Source organism: Perognathus longimembris, chromosome 7 (genome assembly GCF_023159225.1).
Source record: "Perognathus longimembris pacificus isolate PPM17 chromosome 7, ASM2315922v1, whole genome shotgun sequence".
NCBI classification, from domain to species: domain Eukaryota; kingdom Metazoa; phylum Chordata; class Mammalia; order Rodentia; family Heteromyidae; genus Perognathus; species Perognathus longimembris.
The window spans coordinates 30,526,428-30,544,346 of record NC_063167.1 but is presented as its reverse complement, the minus strand read 5'-3'; the positions used below and the strand labels follow the sequence as shown (position 1 = coordinate 30,544,346).

Here is a 17,919-nt window from a genome sequence, read left to right as displayed (position 1 = left end):
CCCTGTTTTAAAACAAAAATATCGCTAGCCTTCATCTGCCATCTCTCGGTGTTTTCCCCAGATCCTAATGGCTTAGATAGACTGATACAGAAAGGAAGTGATTCTATTCTTATTAAATAAGGATGACTTTATACTTTTCTGTCCAGGCTGGCTTCAAACCTTTATACTCCAGGTTTCAGCCTCTTGATTATCTAGGATCACAGATATGAGCCACCAGCTCCTGGCAAACTTAAACATACTTTAAAAAAGTTTAAGTGACTTATATGGTATTCCACTATATGTTTCACCAAGTTCTTATCATGAGACATACAAATTATCTCTATTTTTGCTATGATGAAGAGCTAGGCATGGCAGTATATGGCAGGCTAAGTCAGGAGGCCTAAGGCCTAGAGCCCAGGAAGTCCAGCGCCCAGGAGTTTGAAACCAGCCTTAGAAACATAGTTAAATCCATTAAAAAAAAATTGGTGCCAAAGACTCATGCTTGAAATACTAGATACTCAGGAGGCTGAGATCTGAGGACTATGATTTGAAGCCAGCCTAGTGGAGAAAGTCAGAGACTCTTATCTACAATTAACCACCAAAAAAAGCCAGAAGTGGAACTGCAGCTCAACTAGGAGAGCACCAGCCTTCAGTGAAAGAGCTAAAGGACAGTAGCCAGGCTCTCAGCTCAAGATCCAGAACTGGTGCTCATGTGTGCACAGCCACCTCTAAGAACCCCTATAACAATAACCTTTCCACACATATCTTTGCCCAGATTTTTTATTATTTCTTACAAAATTTTCTAGAAGTGAAATGACTGGATCAGAGAATTTTGATAATTATTGCCAAAATGCTTTCCAGAAAGGTTGTGCCAATTATACTCCACCACCGTGCTATAAATGTAACTATTTTATGGCATAGCACTGAGTATTCATGTTTTCAATTCTTGCTAATTTTGTATAGTGGTGGAAACAGAATCTCCTCTTTTCTGATGCTGAATAGTTTCTTGGAGATGCAAGAGACACGGTCCATCAGACTGATGATTTAGTCTAATTTGACTGTGAATTCCTCTATTGATAGACTGTCTCTTTCAAGCAATGAATGCAGTTTGGCTAGTGGGTTTTTTTTTTGTTTTTTTTTTTAACCTGCTTGGAAATCTCAGCTTGCTATACCCTTAATTCTCCTTTTAGGAACATCGTTTGGTTCAGGTGGTTCAAGAGGCCCCAACTACACCCTGGGAAGTGATATTCTGGTGTGGCCAGCCATTGCAGAGTTTAGTGCATTTCCCCAAGTGAGGTAATGAGAAGCCTTTTCATGAATAAATGGGACAGAGGTTCTGTTCTGATTAGGGTACTGGAGGTGGGGGGTGGGGAGAAGGTAGAGATTGTTGTCTGGTGCCAGCTGGTGGTGATCTTCACCACTTAGGGAAAGAACTACCCAAGACTGAAGTGAGGCCAGGTAGGTCGTCGACGGTTCATGCCTGTAATCCTAGCTATTTAGGAGGCTGAGATCTGAGGATCACAGTTCAAAGGCAGCACAGGCAGGAAAGTCCATGAAACTCTTATCTCCAATTAACCACCAGAAAACCGGATGTGGCACTGTGGCTCAAGTGGTAGAGCACTAGCCTTGAGTGAAGAGCTCAGGCCAAGTTCAAGACCCACACCTACCAAAAAAAAAAGACTGAAGTGAGCACTAGGTGAGTGGTGTCGAGAAATGAAAATAAATAGCTGGAGATTTTGTTTGAGCTCCTAGATTCAGTGGCTTGTTTGTCCCCCCCACCCCCATCCCACAGCTACATGAGCCATAAATCTCCCTCTTTTGTTTAATCCAGTTTGACCTAGGTCTCTTTACTGAAAGACTCCTATGATTTTGTGTGGTGTTCATAAAAGGCAAATGTACCTGATTCATTACAGAACCACTGGTTCTGAAGTTTTCAGGCTCTCCACCCTCTGCATACCCATGTTTTTTCCATAAACTTGTATTTTGGTCAGCTATCAGTCCCCTCCACTGCCCACCTAATTGCAAGAATGAGGTCCCATCCCACCATTGGAGAGTCAGTGGGATGGTGTTTTTCTCACAGGCTGGGGGAATGAAACTGCCTCCCAGGTGGGAGACTAAGACAAAGGATGGGAATAGCACCATCTGATGACCCGAATGCTTTGGTCAAATCCTTAGCTATACACAGAGGTTAAAGAGCTCAGCTTAGGGGTAAGACAGAACTCAGCACTTTGAATAAGTAAATGAGTGTTTCATTGATTTGTGTTTTGCTATTAAGAATTTATGAACCAGGGGCTGGGAATATGGCCTAGTGGTAGAGTGCTTGCCTTATATATGTGAAGCCCTGGGGTCGATTCCTCAGCACCACATATATAGAAAAAGCCGGAAGTGGCGCTCAAGTGGTAGAGTGCTAGCCTTGAGCAAAAAGAAGCCAGGGAGAGTGCTCAGGCCTGGAGTTAAGACTGGCAAAAAAATTAAAAAACAAAAGAATTTAGAAACCAGCAAGAGAAGGCTGGTGAGAAAGAAGAAAAAAAAAAGAGCCAAATAACATGGCATGGTAATAGAATGTCTAATACTCATTTGTGCAGTTTTTGTGACTACCCTAGTTCCATGAATCTTCAGTAAACTTTGATAACAAAGGCCTGTGGTAAAGGATTTGAAGGGTGTGTGTGTGTGTGTGTGTGTGTGTATGTGTGTATGTGTTGTGTGTGTGTGAGAGAGAGACAGAGACAGTGTGTGTGTATGTGTTTTTTGTGTGTGTGAGAGAGACAGAGACAGAGTGTGTGTGTGTGTTGTATGTGTATGTGTGAGAGAGACAGAGAGAGAGAGAGAGAGAGAGGCTGAAAAGTTTGAGGCCAGGAGCAGGACAGAACAATACATATGTGATGTGAAACAATGCATCAGCTAAATTCAAGCAGTGGAAGCAGAGACTCAGAGCCAGGAGTGATTATATGGTACTGAGGTTTTGAACACAGGAGCATGGAGTTGCTTGGCAGGTGCTCTACCTCTTGAGCTACACCTTGAGCCTCTTTTAAAGTCATTCTTTGAATAAAGTATCTACTTCTTGCCCATTCCAGTCTGGATTATGACCTCCTACTTATGCATCCTAAGTAGCGGAGATGACAGTGTTTGCATGATTTCTCAGAACTTTTTACCCAGGTTGGTCTAGAACCATGATTCTCTCAATCTCAGCTTCTTGAGTAGCTGTGATTACAGGTAGAAGCCACCACTCCTTATATAAGGTGGACAGGAGAGGTCTAGAGACCCATAGGAGGAGAGAATATAAGCCCTGCCTATTTTTCAGGAAGGATGTTTAGGCAGAGCAAAGGCTCTATGATGGTAGCATGGAGGATGTAGTAAAACAAAGAAGCTGGGTGTGGTGGCACATGCTTAGAATCGTAGCACTCAGGGAGGTTGAAGCAGAAGGATACCAAGTTCAAGGCCAGCCTGGGCAATATATATTGAGACATTGTTTGGACTTAGTCTGTCAGTGATGGAGAACCATAAAGTACTTTTTGGTGACTCAAGCCTGTAATTCTAGCTACTAAGAGGCTGAGATCTGAGGGTCACAGTTCAAAGCCATCCTGAGCAGGAAAGTCTGTGAGATTATCTCCAATTAACTACCAAAAAGCCTGAATGGCCCTGTGGCTCAAAGTGGTAGAGTAACTGCCTAACACAAAAGCTCAGGGATAATGCCCAGACTAGGAATTCAAGCTCCAGGAATGGCACCCCCCAAAAAAATAATTAAAAAAAAAGAGGAATGACAGAAGCACAGTGGTGTCTTAAAATGATTGCTTTGACTGCAGTGGAGGAGAACTGAGTTAGCAGGGATGGGAAGAGGTTGGAGTAGGGTGAATGATCTAGAAGGTTGTAAGAGCTGGCCTCTGACCTTAGGAATGGAAATGGGGAGGAAAGGATGACAGCAATGCAGGAAGAATCAGAAGATGCTCCAACTATTCCCTAAGGATTAGCAAGGAACACAGAGAAATTGCACAAATATGGCCACAAGGAGACTGTGCTGTGAAGCCTTCTGAAATTGTTCTTTGAGGTCAACGGTTCTCAATCCAACTTCATGGATATATATACCTTTTAGAGAGGAGAAATGAACAGGATGACATGTGTCCGCCTGAGATACCCTGTATTGGCATGTGACAGACTGCATGAAACTTCAGCACCTTTGGGCACTTTAGCCATTATCCTTCCCTTTGGGAATCAACTTTTAGAATGGTGATTTCTCAAGTGTTAGCCCATGGAATATAAGACTTAAGTCTCTATAAACTTGCTGCAGATAAGGCTGTGACAACTACATGATCATTACAAAAGGCTGTTTTGACTTTGCAAATGATCTAAGCACCCAAACAAAGAATCTCAGACCATCTAATATTTGATAATTTAGGGGAACCGGGATCTGTGAAGCCACCAGTTCCTTTCAAAGAAGAAAGCCAATCCAGACCTCCCCTTTCTGACCAAGCTTCAGGATTTATGAGTAGTTAGCTAAACCCATAGCACCTATACCAGGTGACCAGGAGGCCAAGGGGCTCCAGCTTTGAACACTGATGGCCATTCAGTCATTTTCTGTGTAGTTTTCTGATTGGCAGAAGGAGTCTCCTGGGTAGACTGTCAGTGAAGGGAGTTGTAGGGCGGTGGTGTAGTAGCCTATTATTATAATAGCCCAGCTGAGCATTTTTCAGCTTCAAGCATTTCCACCCACATTAGCTAATTAACTGACAGTTTGTTCAAGTGGAGATGAGGGATGGTAGAAGACAGCAAGCTCATGCCTGATCACGCTTCCAGGGTCTGGAGGGAACTGATAACGTGACTGCAGTACCAGGGCCAGAGTGTTTGTGTGTTTGGACAAGGACTAATGGACAGGAGCTAATTGACAGGCTCTTGGGGCCCAGTGCATGATGGTCAGCTGGTTTGTCCTTGCCAGTGAAATAAATGGCCCATTCAGTCATGGCTCAGAGAGACCCAGTCAGACCCTGTTACTGATCTGATGACAAGTGCGTGGGGTATTAACTGCTTCACCGCAGATGTCTCCTCTGGAGAGTGGGCTCTGTGGCTAGGACACAGAATGAGATTCTTCGTGTTCAGGAATGTGGCACATGATTTTTTTTAATATAGGAAATTATTGAAACTCAGCAATGAATTATTACTAGTCCCTCTTTTCTATAAGAAAAAACTCCCACAAAAGATATACATTTATAGACATCTACGAGTCAGTGTAGCTCATAGTAGTGTTTAAAGTTTGCTATTTTAAAATTTGCTTTTTATTCATGCACATTTTTTTTTGCCAATTCTGGGGCTTGTACTCAGGGCTTGAGCACTGTCCCTGGCTTCCTTTTGCTCAAGGCTAGAACTATACTACTTGACCCAGCGCGCTACTTCTGGCTTTTTCTGTTTATGTGGTGCTGAGGAATCAAATCCAGGGCTTCATGCATGCTAGGCAAGCACTCTACCACTAAGCCACATTTTCAGCCCTTCATGTACATTTTCATGGATAAATAATATCTTCTTGGAGCTGGGAATGTGGCTCAGTGGTAGAGTAGTTGCCTAGCATGCATGAAGCCCTGGGTTCAATTCCTCATTACCATATAAACAGAAAAAGCGGGAAATGGCACTGTGGCTCAAGTAGTAGAGTGCTAGCCTTGAGCAAAAGAAGCTCAGGGACAGTGCCCAGGCCATTTTATTTTTTTGTATCAGTCTTGAAACTTGACTCAGAGACTGGGAGCTGTCCCTGAGCTTTTTTGCACAAGGTTTGCACTCTACCACTTGAGCCACAGGTGGTTAAGTTGGAGATAAGAGTTTCATGGCCTTTCCTGCATGAGCTGGCTTTGAACCATGATCCTCAGAATTCATCCTCCTGAATAGCTAGGATTACAGGCCAGGATTAAAAAGTCCTAATCTTAACAGCAACAACAACAACAACAAAACTGGGTATGGTCATGTGTGACCCTTATTCCAGGTACATGGAGGCACAGTTAGGAAGACATGATCTGAAAAATAACCTGAGGCAAAATGGACTAGAGGCATGGTTCAAGTGGCAGAGCACTTTCCTTGAGCTCAAACCCCCTTACCACCACCCCCAAAAAAGGTTATTGAACAGTCTCATTGAATAGTTACAGGTTGAGAGTAGGTGGATTATATTTTAGTTTTTCTATCTTGGATTATTATGAAGGTGTGGAAGCTTATATTTGGGCCATGCACTTATCATCTATCTCTAGAAATAGAGCCAATCAATATTTAAGACAATGACCAAGATAATATGAGAAATTCTGCATATGGAGGTCAGAAACTTTTATGAGTTGTAGGATTCAACAAGAACTATGAAGAGGGCTGGGAATATGGCCTAGTGGCAAGAGTGCTTGCCTCGTATACATGAGGCCCTGGGTTCGATTCCTCAGCACCGCATATACAGAAAATGGCCAGAAGTGGCGCTGTGGCTCAAGTGGCAGAGTGCTAGGCTAGCCTTGAGCAAAAAAGAAGCCAGGGACAGTGCTCAGGCCCTGAGTTCACAGCCTAGGACTGGCCAAAAAAAAAAAAAAAAAAAAAAAAAAAAAGAACTATGAAGAAACATGGAACCAGAGACAGCAAATTTCTGTTATGTCAGAAGGTGGAGAAAAACTCAGCCTTATTCAAGGTTACTATGTGTAACAAACATGTTAACCAAAACCTGAGTTTGTGTTTTTGCTGCTGTTTTTGTTTTTTGCTGGTCCCAGGGCGGGCCTGGGCACTGTCCCTGAGCTTTTTGCTCAAGGCTAACACTCTACCACTTGAGCCACAGCACCAATTCTGGCTTTTTCTGAGTAGTTTATTGTAGATAAGAGTTCTCACAACTTCCTGCCCAAGCTGGCTTCAAACTTCCATCCTCAGATCTCAGCCTCCTGAGTGGCTAGAATTACAGGTGTAAGCCTGACAAGCCTGAGGTTTTAAATATGTTATGTTCTTGAATATATTCAGCATGCCCAATACACTCATTCTCTGAATGCCATTAATTGGCCTAGTTACTGGGAACAAGTAGAAGGAAAGACTAGTCAGTTAAGCTAGAGACTTAATAGGATATGAAAGCTGTGGGTATTGTGTAAAGAAGCCATTCAGAGCATAAAGAAAGAGTGCCCTTGGCTGGGCCTTCTACTAACATACTGTCAGTGGTGGGTCTCACATGTAGACAGGTGTTGGCAAAACTTCGTTGTGTTGAAGAGGAGTTTGAAGGTCTCACAGTTAGTTGGATAGCACTGGAATACTTTGATAAAGCTAGCTGAGAACTAGAGGATTATTCAGATGTTTTGCTCTGCTCAATCAGGAAGTGAAAGGCACCCACTTTTGTGGTAGGTCTAGAAACAATTTTAGAGAAGGCAAATGATGCAGGTGGCCAAATAGGAGGAATGAGATTCTCTGTAACAGGAGAGGACTAGATCTGTTCTAGGATGAGGTTTCTAGGATGTTCTAGGATGAAAATTTCAGCTGCCTGGGAGGATGATTTGGATTCTCCTAAGTGTTAAAACTAACATGAGAAAAGGAGATGGAAACAGGTCAAATCAGGAAGAAAAGAAAATACAGGGGCATGTGTCTGTAGTGCCAGCTACTCTGAAACTGAGGTAGAAGGATCACTTGAACTCAGGAGTTCAGAAATACTTTGGGCCACACAGTGAGGACCATCTCTTCAAAAAGAGGAAAAAGGAGGCAGGAAATGTTGCCTAGTGGTTCAGTGCTTGCCTAGCATGCATAAAGCCCTGGGTTTGATTCTCAGCACCACATAAACAGAAAAATCCAGAAGTGGCGCTATGGCTCAAGTGGTACAGTGATAGCCTTGAGCAAAAAGAAGCCAGGGACAGTGCTCAGGCCTTGAGTTCAAAAAAAAAAGAGGAAAAGCAAAAGCAAACTTAGTCAATTGAGATGACTGTGGATACCTGGCCAGGGCTCCCATGACCAGTTACAACTGCATGAGATCTTAGTGGGATAGATGGAACCTTTAATGGTGTGGCTCTGTAGGTTCTCAAAAAGAGATAAGAAAATGGATATATCTGATCCCGTCAAAGGTAGCACACCAAAGAAAGCTAGGAGTAAGGAGGCTCCTAGCCCAAAAGAAATTCAAGTTCTTAAGCTCCTGTCTTGAAAAACCATGCTCATGGTGGCACTTAAGTGTATAGTCAAAGTAGACCATTGAATTTGGAGTTGGAGCAATGAGTGATGGACAGGATGTGTGTGTGTGTGTGTGTGTGTGTGTCTGTGTGTCTGTGTGTGAGTGTGTGTTCCAGAGGACATACTAAAGGATTCCAAAAGGAAAGGATCAGAACCTCCTTCAAGTGAGACAAATTCAAGAGTTGATGGATGGGGTTATAGAAAACATTGGACATTTTGGCTGTCTAGCATTTGAATACTACTTCTATTTTGGAGGACTCTCATATCTAATGGGAGATAGGCTCCATAAATTCTGACATTATGCTGAGTATGATGCGAGAAATAAAGTGATATTTTAGAATCTGAGGCTACTTAGGCTCAAAATTACTAATTGGAGATATAACATACATATTATGTATGTATACATATACATACATACACACTTATAAAGTGGGAGAGAAAAGTCACAGTGATTGATAAAAATAATTTCTACTGATAGCATAGCTCATGAAAAAAGCTGTCTCCTTGCTTTTAGCATACATAATAGATATTAGGGCTCATGACCTAGCCTAGGATCATTCAGGTAGGGAATTCCAAGATTAAAAATACTGAGCATGGTCTACAAAAGTGAGGTGAGGGCTTGGGTTTAGTAAGTCCCTTTGACCCCATGGATTTCTCATCTTAAGAGGAAAGGTGGTGGTGGGCTAGGAATGTGGCTTAGTGGTAGAGTGCTTGTCTGGCATGCATGAAGCCCTGGGTTCGATTCCTCAGTACCACATAAACAGAAAAACCTGGAAGTGGAGTTAGAGTGCTAGCCTTGAGCAAAAGAAGCTCAGGGACAAGGCCCAGGCCCTGAGTTCAAAGCCCAGGACTGGTTAAAAAAAAAAAGAAAAAGAAAAAGGAAAGAAAAGAAGGTGGGCTCCACAAAGTCTAGGTCTGATGTTTTAGAAGGCAGAAGAGGATGCCACCCACAGGTCAGATCTGGAAGAAGGACATGCTTCCTTAGGGGAGAAGGAAAGGAAGCAAGGATTTGTACAAGTTTATAGGCTGTGAAGGGACAGAGGAGGTGCTGTGCCCGTTAGTGTCTGTGAAGTAAGAAGAGGGGTCACCTGGACTGACTGCCCTGACAGTGGAAGGTAACCATTAGAGAGGAGTGAAGGAGGTTTGGAATGCCAGAGCAAGCAGAACCAGGGTAGGCCAATGGAATTTCAATTATGGTCAGAGACCAGCCCAGAGCAAAAGTGGTTTTTCTTTAACTGAGCCCAGCTGCCTGGGTGTGAGGCAGGATATTATTGTTTGGGGCTCCAATATGGATTTGGCAGGGTATAGTTTTTGGAAGAATGGGGATGGATAGGGGTGGGGAGAGAAAGAGATTCTTTCTCCTTAAGAAAATGCTTAGGGGGGCTGGGGATATAGCCTAGTGGCAAGAGTGCCTGCCTCGGATACACGAGGCCCTAGGTTCGATTCCCCAGCACCACATATACAGAAAACGGCCAGAAGCGGCGCTGTGGCTCAAGTGGCAGAGTGCTAGCCTTGAGCGGGAAGAAGCCAGGGACAGTGCTCAGGCCCTGAGTCCAAGGCCCAGGACTGGCCAAAAAAAAAAAAACAAACAAAAAAAAAAACAAAATGCTTAGGGGGCTGGGGATATGGCCTAGTGGCAAGAGTGCTTGCCTCGTGTACATGAGGCCCTGGGTTCAATTCCCCAGCACCACATATACAGAAAATGGCCAGAAGTGGCGCTGTGGCTCAAGTGGCAGAGTGCTAGCCTTAAGCAAAAAGAAGCCAGGGACAGTCTCAGGCCCTGAGTCCAAGCCCCAGGACTGGCCAAAAAAAAAGAAAATGCTTAGGGGCTGGGAGTATGGTCTAGTGGTAAAGTGTTTGCCTCGTATACATGAAGCTCTGGGTTTGATTCCTCAGCACCACATATATAGATAGAAAAAGCTAGAAGTGGCGCTCTAGCTCAAGTGGTAGAGTGCTAGCCTTGAGCAAAAAGAAGCTCAGCCCCTGAGTTCAAGCCCCAGGAATAGCCTCCCCTCCCCCCCCAAAAAAATAAGAAAGAAAGAGAGAAAAAAAGAAAGAAAGAAAAATGCTTAAAAGGGGGCCAGGGATATGGTCTAGTGGCAAGAGTGCTTGCCTCCCACACATGAAGCCCTGGGTTCAATTCCCCAGTACCACATATACAGAAAATGGCCAGAAGTAGCACTGTGGCTCAAGTGGCAGAGTGCTTACCTTGAGCAAAAAGCCAGGGACAGTGCTCAGGCCCTGAGTCCAAGCCCCAGGACTGGTCAAAAAAAAAAAATGCTTAAAAGGAGTGATCTTGCGATTAAGTCTCCAGTTCTTAGGACTAACTAGAGCCATTCTGTGACAAAGTTTTATCAACTCAAGTTCTATATTTAGTTTAAAGTAACTGTAATAATTTCTTGGAAGGATTGTATTTTATTCTGAAATTACATCCTCTCTATAGATTGATATTAAAATGCACTTTTTTTTTCTCTTTGCAGTACTGGAGATTGAATCCAGAACTTTGCACATGTTAGGTAATCACTCTACTAACTCTAGCACAAAATGTCATTAAAAAATTAAATTATAATGATCATACTACTTTTGTAGGGTTACTGCAAGGGATTACCAAAACTAGATATCTTAAAGCAACAGAAAATTACTTTTATAATTTTGGAGGATAGAAGTCCAAAGTCAAGCTGTTGGCAGGATTAGTTCTAGAGATTGAGAGTGGGGGGGTCTGCTTTTCTCTCTGGTGATTACACATAATTCCTGGGGTTCCTTGGCTTAGAGATGCATTTTTCCCCAATGTCTGCCACTGTCTCTAAAGTCCCTTCCGTGTCTGTGTTTTTAATCTCTCTCTACATTTCTCAAATGACACCTGTTCATCCACAGCCTACCTTAAGTACAAAAAGATCTCATTTTAAGATCATTAGTTACAGTTTTCAATACCCCTTTTCTAAATAAGGTCACATTCAAAGTTTCTAATGTTTGTAGCTAGGTGCTGGTAGCTCGTGTTTCCTCCTACTTAGGAGGCTGAGATCTGAGGATTGAGGTTTGAAGCCAGTAGAAAAGTTCAAGAGATTCTATTTCCAATTAACTAGCCAAAAAGCCTGACTGGAGGTGTGGCTCCAGTGGTAGAGCACTGGCCATGAGTGAAAAAGCTTTGGGTCATCTGACCCAGGCCCTTAGTTCAAGCCCTGGTATCAGCACATGCGCGCGCTAATACGTTTCCAGGGCCTAAGATTTAGATACATTTTTCAGAATGATCTACTATTCAATTCACTAGAGAGGTACTGAGGGTGGAGGAGGGGAGATCATTTTTACCAGTATCTATGCCTGGACAAAAAAAAGGAAAAAAGGAAGGAGAAGTCTGATTAGTTTGCTACAGAGTTAAGATTTCCGAGATTGAGAAGTTAGTAAGTATGACAAGTATTATCTACTTCTTAGTTGCTGGGTGTTTGGAGAACTCAGCAGAAATACCAACTATTAGGTTCTGTATCAAGATAGGATACTGGACTCCATCCCTCCTTTGTCTTGGTAAAGAAGACAGGATCTGAGAGGTGAGTTTCAGTTGTGGTTAGGGAGCACAGCCCCAAGTCAGTGCTGCAAGAATAGAATCATGAGGTTAAGATTTATCAGCCAAGCAGGTCAGGAAGAAGCTGAGAGTCAGGCTTCAGGATAGGAGAGGACTGACAGGGGATGCTATCATGCCCTGATCTTAGGGCCTCAGGGAGAGTTCGTTTGAAAGCACAGGGTCAGGGAAACTGTTATTGCTGTTCACTTAAGAAGGTAGGCTCAGCCAGAGCAAATGGTGTCTTCTGAGTGCTTGGAAGAGCTACCTATGAAGGGAACTTAGTCGAACTGAATGGAACGTTGTCACTTTCAGCTGTTTTTCTCTCATCATTAACATCTAATAAATTCACTTTAAGTTGAATAATCATATTTCATATTTGATAGATGTGATGACCAATTACATCTGATCTCAATATGCAAACATACTTTGCATATTTAGGTTTTGCCAGATCTCTTAATTAAACATAGGCTAGCTAGTTGTTTTTTTTTTTTTTTTCTTTAAGGTACTGGAGTTTTGAACTCAGAGCCTCCTGATTGCTGAGCAAATACTTTCCTATCTAAGCCATGCTTTCAAACCTCCTACTTTTCTGAAAGAGGGTTTCGCTATGTATCTCAAGCTGTCCTTGAACTCACAATCCTGCCTTAGCCTCCTCAGTCCTGGGATTACAAGTGAATACCACCACTCCCAGCTCAATTTATTGCTATTGAACATATACTCCTCATATCCTAGTAGCCTTACCTCTAAAAATGGCACAATTTAGAAAGGTACACATTGGCACTGAAAGGAAAGAAGTGGGATTCTGAATGAAGTTTGGGAAAAACAGTGATGTTTAGTGAGTGTCTGTTTTACAAACAAGCAAAAGATGGATAAGTTTTTTTTTTTGTTTTTTGTTTTTTCTTGCCAGTCCTGGGCCTTGGACTCAGCTTAAGCACTGTCTCTGGCTTCTCTTTGCTCAAGACTCTGCCACTTGAGCCACAGCACCACTTCCAGCCATTTTCTATATATGTGGTGCTGGGGAATTGAACCCAGGGCTTCATGTATAGGAATCAAGCACTCTTGCCACTAGGCCATATTCCCAACCCCGATAAAGTCAAGTTTATCTCTATCCTTGAAAAAAAACAACAACAGGGGCTGGGGATATGGCCTAGTGGCAAGAATGCTTGCCTTGTATACATGAAGCCCTGGGTTCAATTCCCCAGCACCACATATACAGAAAACAGCCAGAAGTGGCGCTGTGGCTCAAGTGGCAGAGTGCTAGCCTTGAGCAAAAAGAAGCCAGGGACAGTGCTCAGGCTCTGAGTCCAAGGCCCAGGACTGGCAAAAAAAACCCCAGAGTATTAACACTTTTCAGTTAAATGCTTAGCCCTAAAGACATGAATGACTAGCCTTTTCAATTCCAGGCTTTTACTTTTTTTTTTTTTTTTTAAACTTAAATGGTCATCTTTCAGCCCTACAAGCTGCATCATTTTCCCAGATCTCAAGGATGATGCCTCTGCAGAGATATCTTGAGAGTCTAAGGCAGGAGGAATTTCAAAAAAGTAATATGTTTTATATAAGCCACTTCTAAAGGATACTTGAGATTTTATTAATTGCAAAGAAAGTCATTACTTTTTTTCATTTTCCAACCATAATTGTTCAGTAAGAGAACTGGTCTGATTTTTATCTTTTAACATTGAAACCTATAAAATAGATTTTAGATCTTAGACCTTTGGAACTATGGAGTGGTTATTTTACATTCTAGAAAGGAACATAAACTTCAAATTGCTCAGAACTATTGAAATAATGACCACAGGAAGTAAGCACACTTTAGAGCCCTATATGGTGTTACATTTCAGAAATGAGCCAGATGGGAAAATGAAACCAGTTTCTCTTGTAGCTCCTGAGTTTTTCCTGAATTTCCTACCAACTGCTTAGAATTCTGCAAACAATTCACAGCTGATAAAATACAAGGGCCATGCAACTGAGTTTCTGTGGTGGAGACCCTAGAGGCAGCCAGCAAGAGAGAAAGTCACTGCCCCTTCTGGTTCCTGTAACCATAGAACTGTACAGGTGTGTGTGTGTGTGTGTGTGTGTGTGTGTGTGTGTGTGTGTGTGTGTGTGTGTGTTCTTTTTGTCCTTTCAAATGAACTAGGAGTCAGCTGAGGATCTACAGAAGGGATTACTAGAGTAATCTGAATTCAGATTGCCCCAACACCCTCCTTGGAAAGTAACCTTTGCTTGTTCATTCAAAGTACATTCACTGGCCACTCACTGTATGCCAGGTCCTATGCTGGGCATGGAAGATCCAAGGACAAACTCTACTCATGAAAAACATTTAGAGTGGTGGGAGAGATAAATTTAGCAATAAACATGTAGATACCCAGGGTACTAAGGGCTGTGCAGAGACCCACAGAGGGGTGGTATGAGCCCATTCTGAGAGCATATGAAAAGAAGTAGTAGCTTGTCACTTCATTTTGTAGTGTGTTGTGTAGAAGAGAAATTTCCTTCTGTGTTGAGAACCATAAATACTTCAGTGTAGCTAGTTCCCAGGAGTGACAGGGCGAGCTGTTAGAAGAGACTGGAGAAGTAGACAAAGCCTTGAATGCCAGGCTGGGAGACTTAACCCTTATCCTAAGGAAAGGGAGTGGCAGGTTCAGAATTTTTTTTTTTTCCAGTTCTGGCAATGAACCTAGGACCTTGCACATGTTAGGCAAACCTTTTACTATTAAGGAGATTTTTTTTTTTTTTGTACAGCCATGAACTGGAGAAAGCCAGGCAAGATTAGTCCACATGAATGAAGGGGAGAGAAAATATGCAGGCACTGAACCTGAAGTGAAGACCTGGGGTCTGGTCTTGGCTTTGTTACTACGGAGCTGCATGACTTTGAACAAGTCCCTGCATTGCTCAATTTCCTCATCTGTAAAATTAGAATAAAAAAACAATCCTCCTCTTCAGGGTTATGGAGATTCAATGAAGTAAAAGAACTCACCAGCTGCTTACCCTGTTTGTGCCCTTTCTTCGTGAAACAGCCTGGACTATTGTTCCTGTCATTTGGATCTCATTTGCTCTCCTTGTGAGAGCCAAGCTGAAATCTGTTGCCTTGTTGGAAGGGAAGTTTGTGGCAGGTGGCCCCTGTGTGGCTAGAACAGACATCAAAAGAGGGCAGCATGTCAAGGAGACCTGCTTTTGTGATCCCTACAACTGGAGGACCCAAAGTGGGGAGAATGAGGCAGAAAGGTCCATATTGTGTGCTGATGTGGAAGGGTTCTACCAGAAAGCCCTTAAATATTGTCCTCTAACCCCAGGAATTTAGCAGCACCTAAAAATGCCACTTACATGAAACCCTCTCATTCTATCTCAGTGCTTTGGGACGATATACACTCTATCATAAGTATTTGAGGTTCTTTTGTGTGCATGTATATGTGCCTGTATGGGGATTGAACTCAGGGACTTGTGCTCTCTCTTGGCTTTTTTGCTCAAGGCTGGCCTTCTACCACTTGAGTCACATATCCACTTCTGGCTGGTTAATTGGAAATAAGAGTTTCATGGACTTTTCTGCCCAAGATGGCTTTGAACAGTGATCTCAGACTCTTGAGTAGCTAGGATTACAGACAGGAGCCATTTGTGCTTGGCTTTAGTATCTGAGTCTTAAGTAAGATAGGAGGTAAGCTGGGAATATGGCCTAGTGGAAGAGTGCTTGCCTCGTATACATGAAGCCCTGGGTTTAATTCCTCAGCACCACATATATAGAACAAGCCTCAAGTGGTAGAGTGCCTAGAGCAAAAAGAAGCCAGGGACAGTGCTCAGGCCCTGAGTTCAAGCCCCAGGACTGGCAAAAACAAAACAAAACAAAATAGAACAGAAAGATAGGAGGTAAAACACTGCATATGCCAAGGAAAGGGACTGTTGTTCAGGAAAATGATGAGTTTTTAGGCAGTTATCTCGAGATGAATATCACTTCCTCAGTAAAATGTCTTACCAGAAGATGTACTGACATCACCCTTTTTATACTATAAAGGCAAACTTTTCCATCAAAACTTGATGTATCTCTGATTCATAAGGCACATAGTTTGGGGGTTGCCCTGGATCTACAATAGATAATTTGTAGCTTTCTGGAATCCCATTTATTCAGTGAATTTATTTAACTGTGTTGACAAGTGGTCAGTGGAAGACAATGAGAGAGAAAAAGGAAAAAAAGGGCATGGGGGCCAGTAGAGTTCCTCCCCAAAGGTGAAAGTCAGTCCTGATGTTAAAACTAGGGACCTCAGAGAACAGAGTATGTTTCCATTTTGCAAGCCTAAAAAAAAATACTGTGTGCTCAGATGGCACCTTTAATCACGAAGAACTTTTGGATGAGTTCCAGGCTGATTCTGCTGGCACAGAGAACTCTGAGATCATACCCTATATTCAGAGCCCAGAAGACATATTTCATCCATCTCTGAAATAAAGAGGGGGAGATGGAGCATATTAAAACAGTTTCGTAACAAAACCATACCTGGGTGAAAAAAAAAAAGGCTAAGTTATCTATTTGGAATTATAGAAAAGTGCTACTCTAAATACTTAAATGACTTTTTTTTTTCATTCTCAGTGTTTTCACAATAAGCTAAGTTACTTGCATAAACCCAAAGGCCATCTCCTATTTCACAGATAGATAAATGAAGGCAGACAGATTATGTGATTTACCTAAGGCTAATTTAATAATAATAATAATAATAATAAAACCAGAGAAGACAAAGGAAAATAAGCACCTCTCAAAGTAGACGGTTGTGACCCAGAAGTCTGAGCATTTAGAGCTGAATTGAATCCACACATAGGGAAATGGCTCAGGACACCAGAGCTAATATTGCCCTCCTTTGCCAAAGAGCCTGAAACGCTTCGGGGACAAGTGGTCAGAATGTCACTTCTGTTTCTTTAAGTGAAAGTAAGGCCAGCATCGTCTGACAGGTACTTTCCACATGGCAGGGCATGGATTCAAGCCGATCTGAAGGAAGGGTGCTTTCCTTTGACTCATCATGGCCTTTTGCATCACTGTTATTCTTTGGAGGTTTCCTATTTAAAGACCTATGTGTAAGGTCTGCCCAGGGAGGGCTCCATGCAGATGCCCCCCACCTGGGTCTCCACCCAGTTACCTGGAGGCAGACCTGGAGGCAGTTACCTCCCCCTTCTCTGAGGTCACATCCTAATCACCTGGCCATACCCCCCTGCCCTTGCCCTAGATAAGGCAAGGCCGGGTGGGGGGCACCCCCCCTCTCCAGCCATGCTTCATCTCGGCCACAGGCCAGTAGTTCTGTAATAAACTTTTCTCTCCTGCCTGAATATGGCGTGGCATTCTCCTTTATCAGCTACCTACTTTAAAAACCCTAACACTGGGGCTGGGAATATGGCCTAGTGGCAAGAGTGCTTGTCTCATAAAAACCTAACACTGTGTAAGTCGGAGAGTCAGGTCATACAATTTTTAGGTGGTGAGGTTAAACCATAGCTTTATTCCATGTGTCGATCTTGAGTATTTGATTACATACTGTATTACTTTCTCACTTCATTTCCTAAAACCTTAGGTGTGGAAAAGGCCTGGGTATAGAAGACTCTGTATATTAAAAATGAAAACCCCACTAGCAACTGATGAAAAGTAGTCTAGGCAAAGCTGCTGTAGAAATCTGAAAGCCATTATCTTTTCTGCACTTTGTCTATTCACCCTCGTTTTGTTTGGGAATGTACAGGGACACCTATGAATAAAAATAAACCAATCTGCCCTTGACTGATTGTTCTGCCTTTTGAGTTATCAACTGTGAGTTCTTCTGGCTCCCAGATAGGGTGAAGTAAAGACTGCTGAGAAGCCAGCCACAAATTCCAGTTGACTTTCCAGGACCTTCTACCTGAACAGTTAAGGAATCTAAAATTAATGAGCCTTGCCCTAAGTTGATCCAGGTTTTGAGTTGGATTTGGGCTTTATAAATGTAAGAAAGCATTTCCAGAAATCTAAAGAAAAATATTTTCTTTTTTCTTTCCTAGCTTAATCTTGTTCATCCATACCTGTTTTTTCTTTTTCACTCCTTTTTATCCCACTTGCACACATTTTAACAGTTCCCAGGAAAGGTCTCAAGTCCAGTACCTTTAAGGAAGGCAGAACCACCAGTAGGAGGTAGAGAGTGAAATGTGGAGACTCTTCCAGAGGCAAATCAATTAGCAGAGCTGCTCAGGGTAGGTTTTGCTAGGGCTTAAATCAGGTTGTCAACTCAAACACAATGGGCTTTGTTACTCCTGTATAA

General features: G+C 42.7%; 1 long non-coding RNA gene across 1 annotated transcript; it reads left to right on the top strand.

Annotated features, from left to right (window-relative positions):
* The first annotated feature begins 13,772 nt into the window (after positions 1–13,772).
* LOC125355103 lies at positions 13,773–16,155 on the top strand. The gene is made up of 2 exons (XR_007211592.1): positions 13,773–15,317; positions 15,527–16,155. It is a non-coding gene; the product is annotated as an uncharacterized LOC125355103 (long non-coding RNA).
* Positions 16,156–17,919: the final 1,764 nt, after the last annotated feature.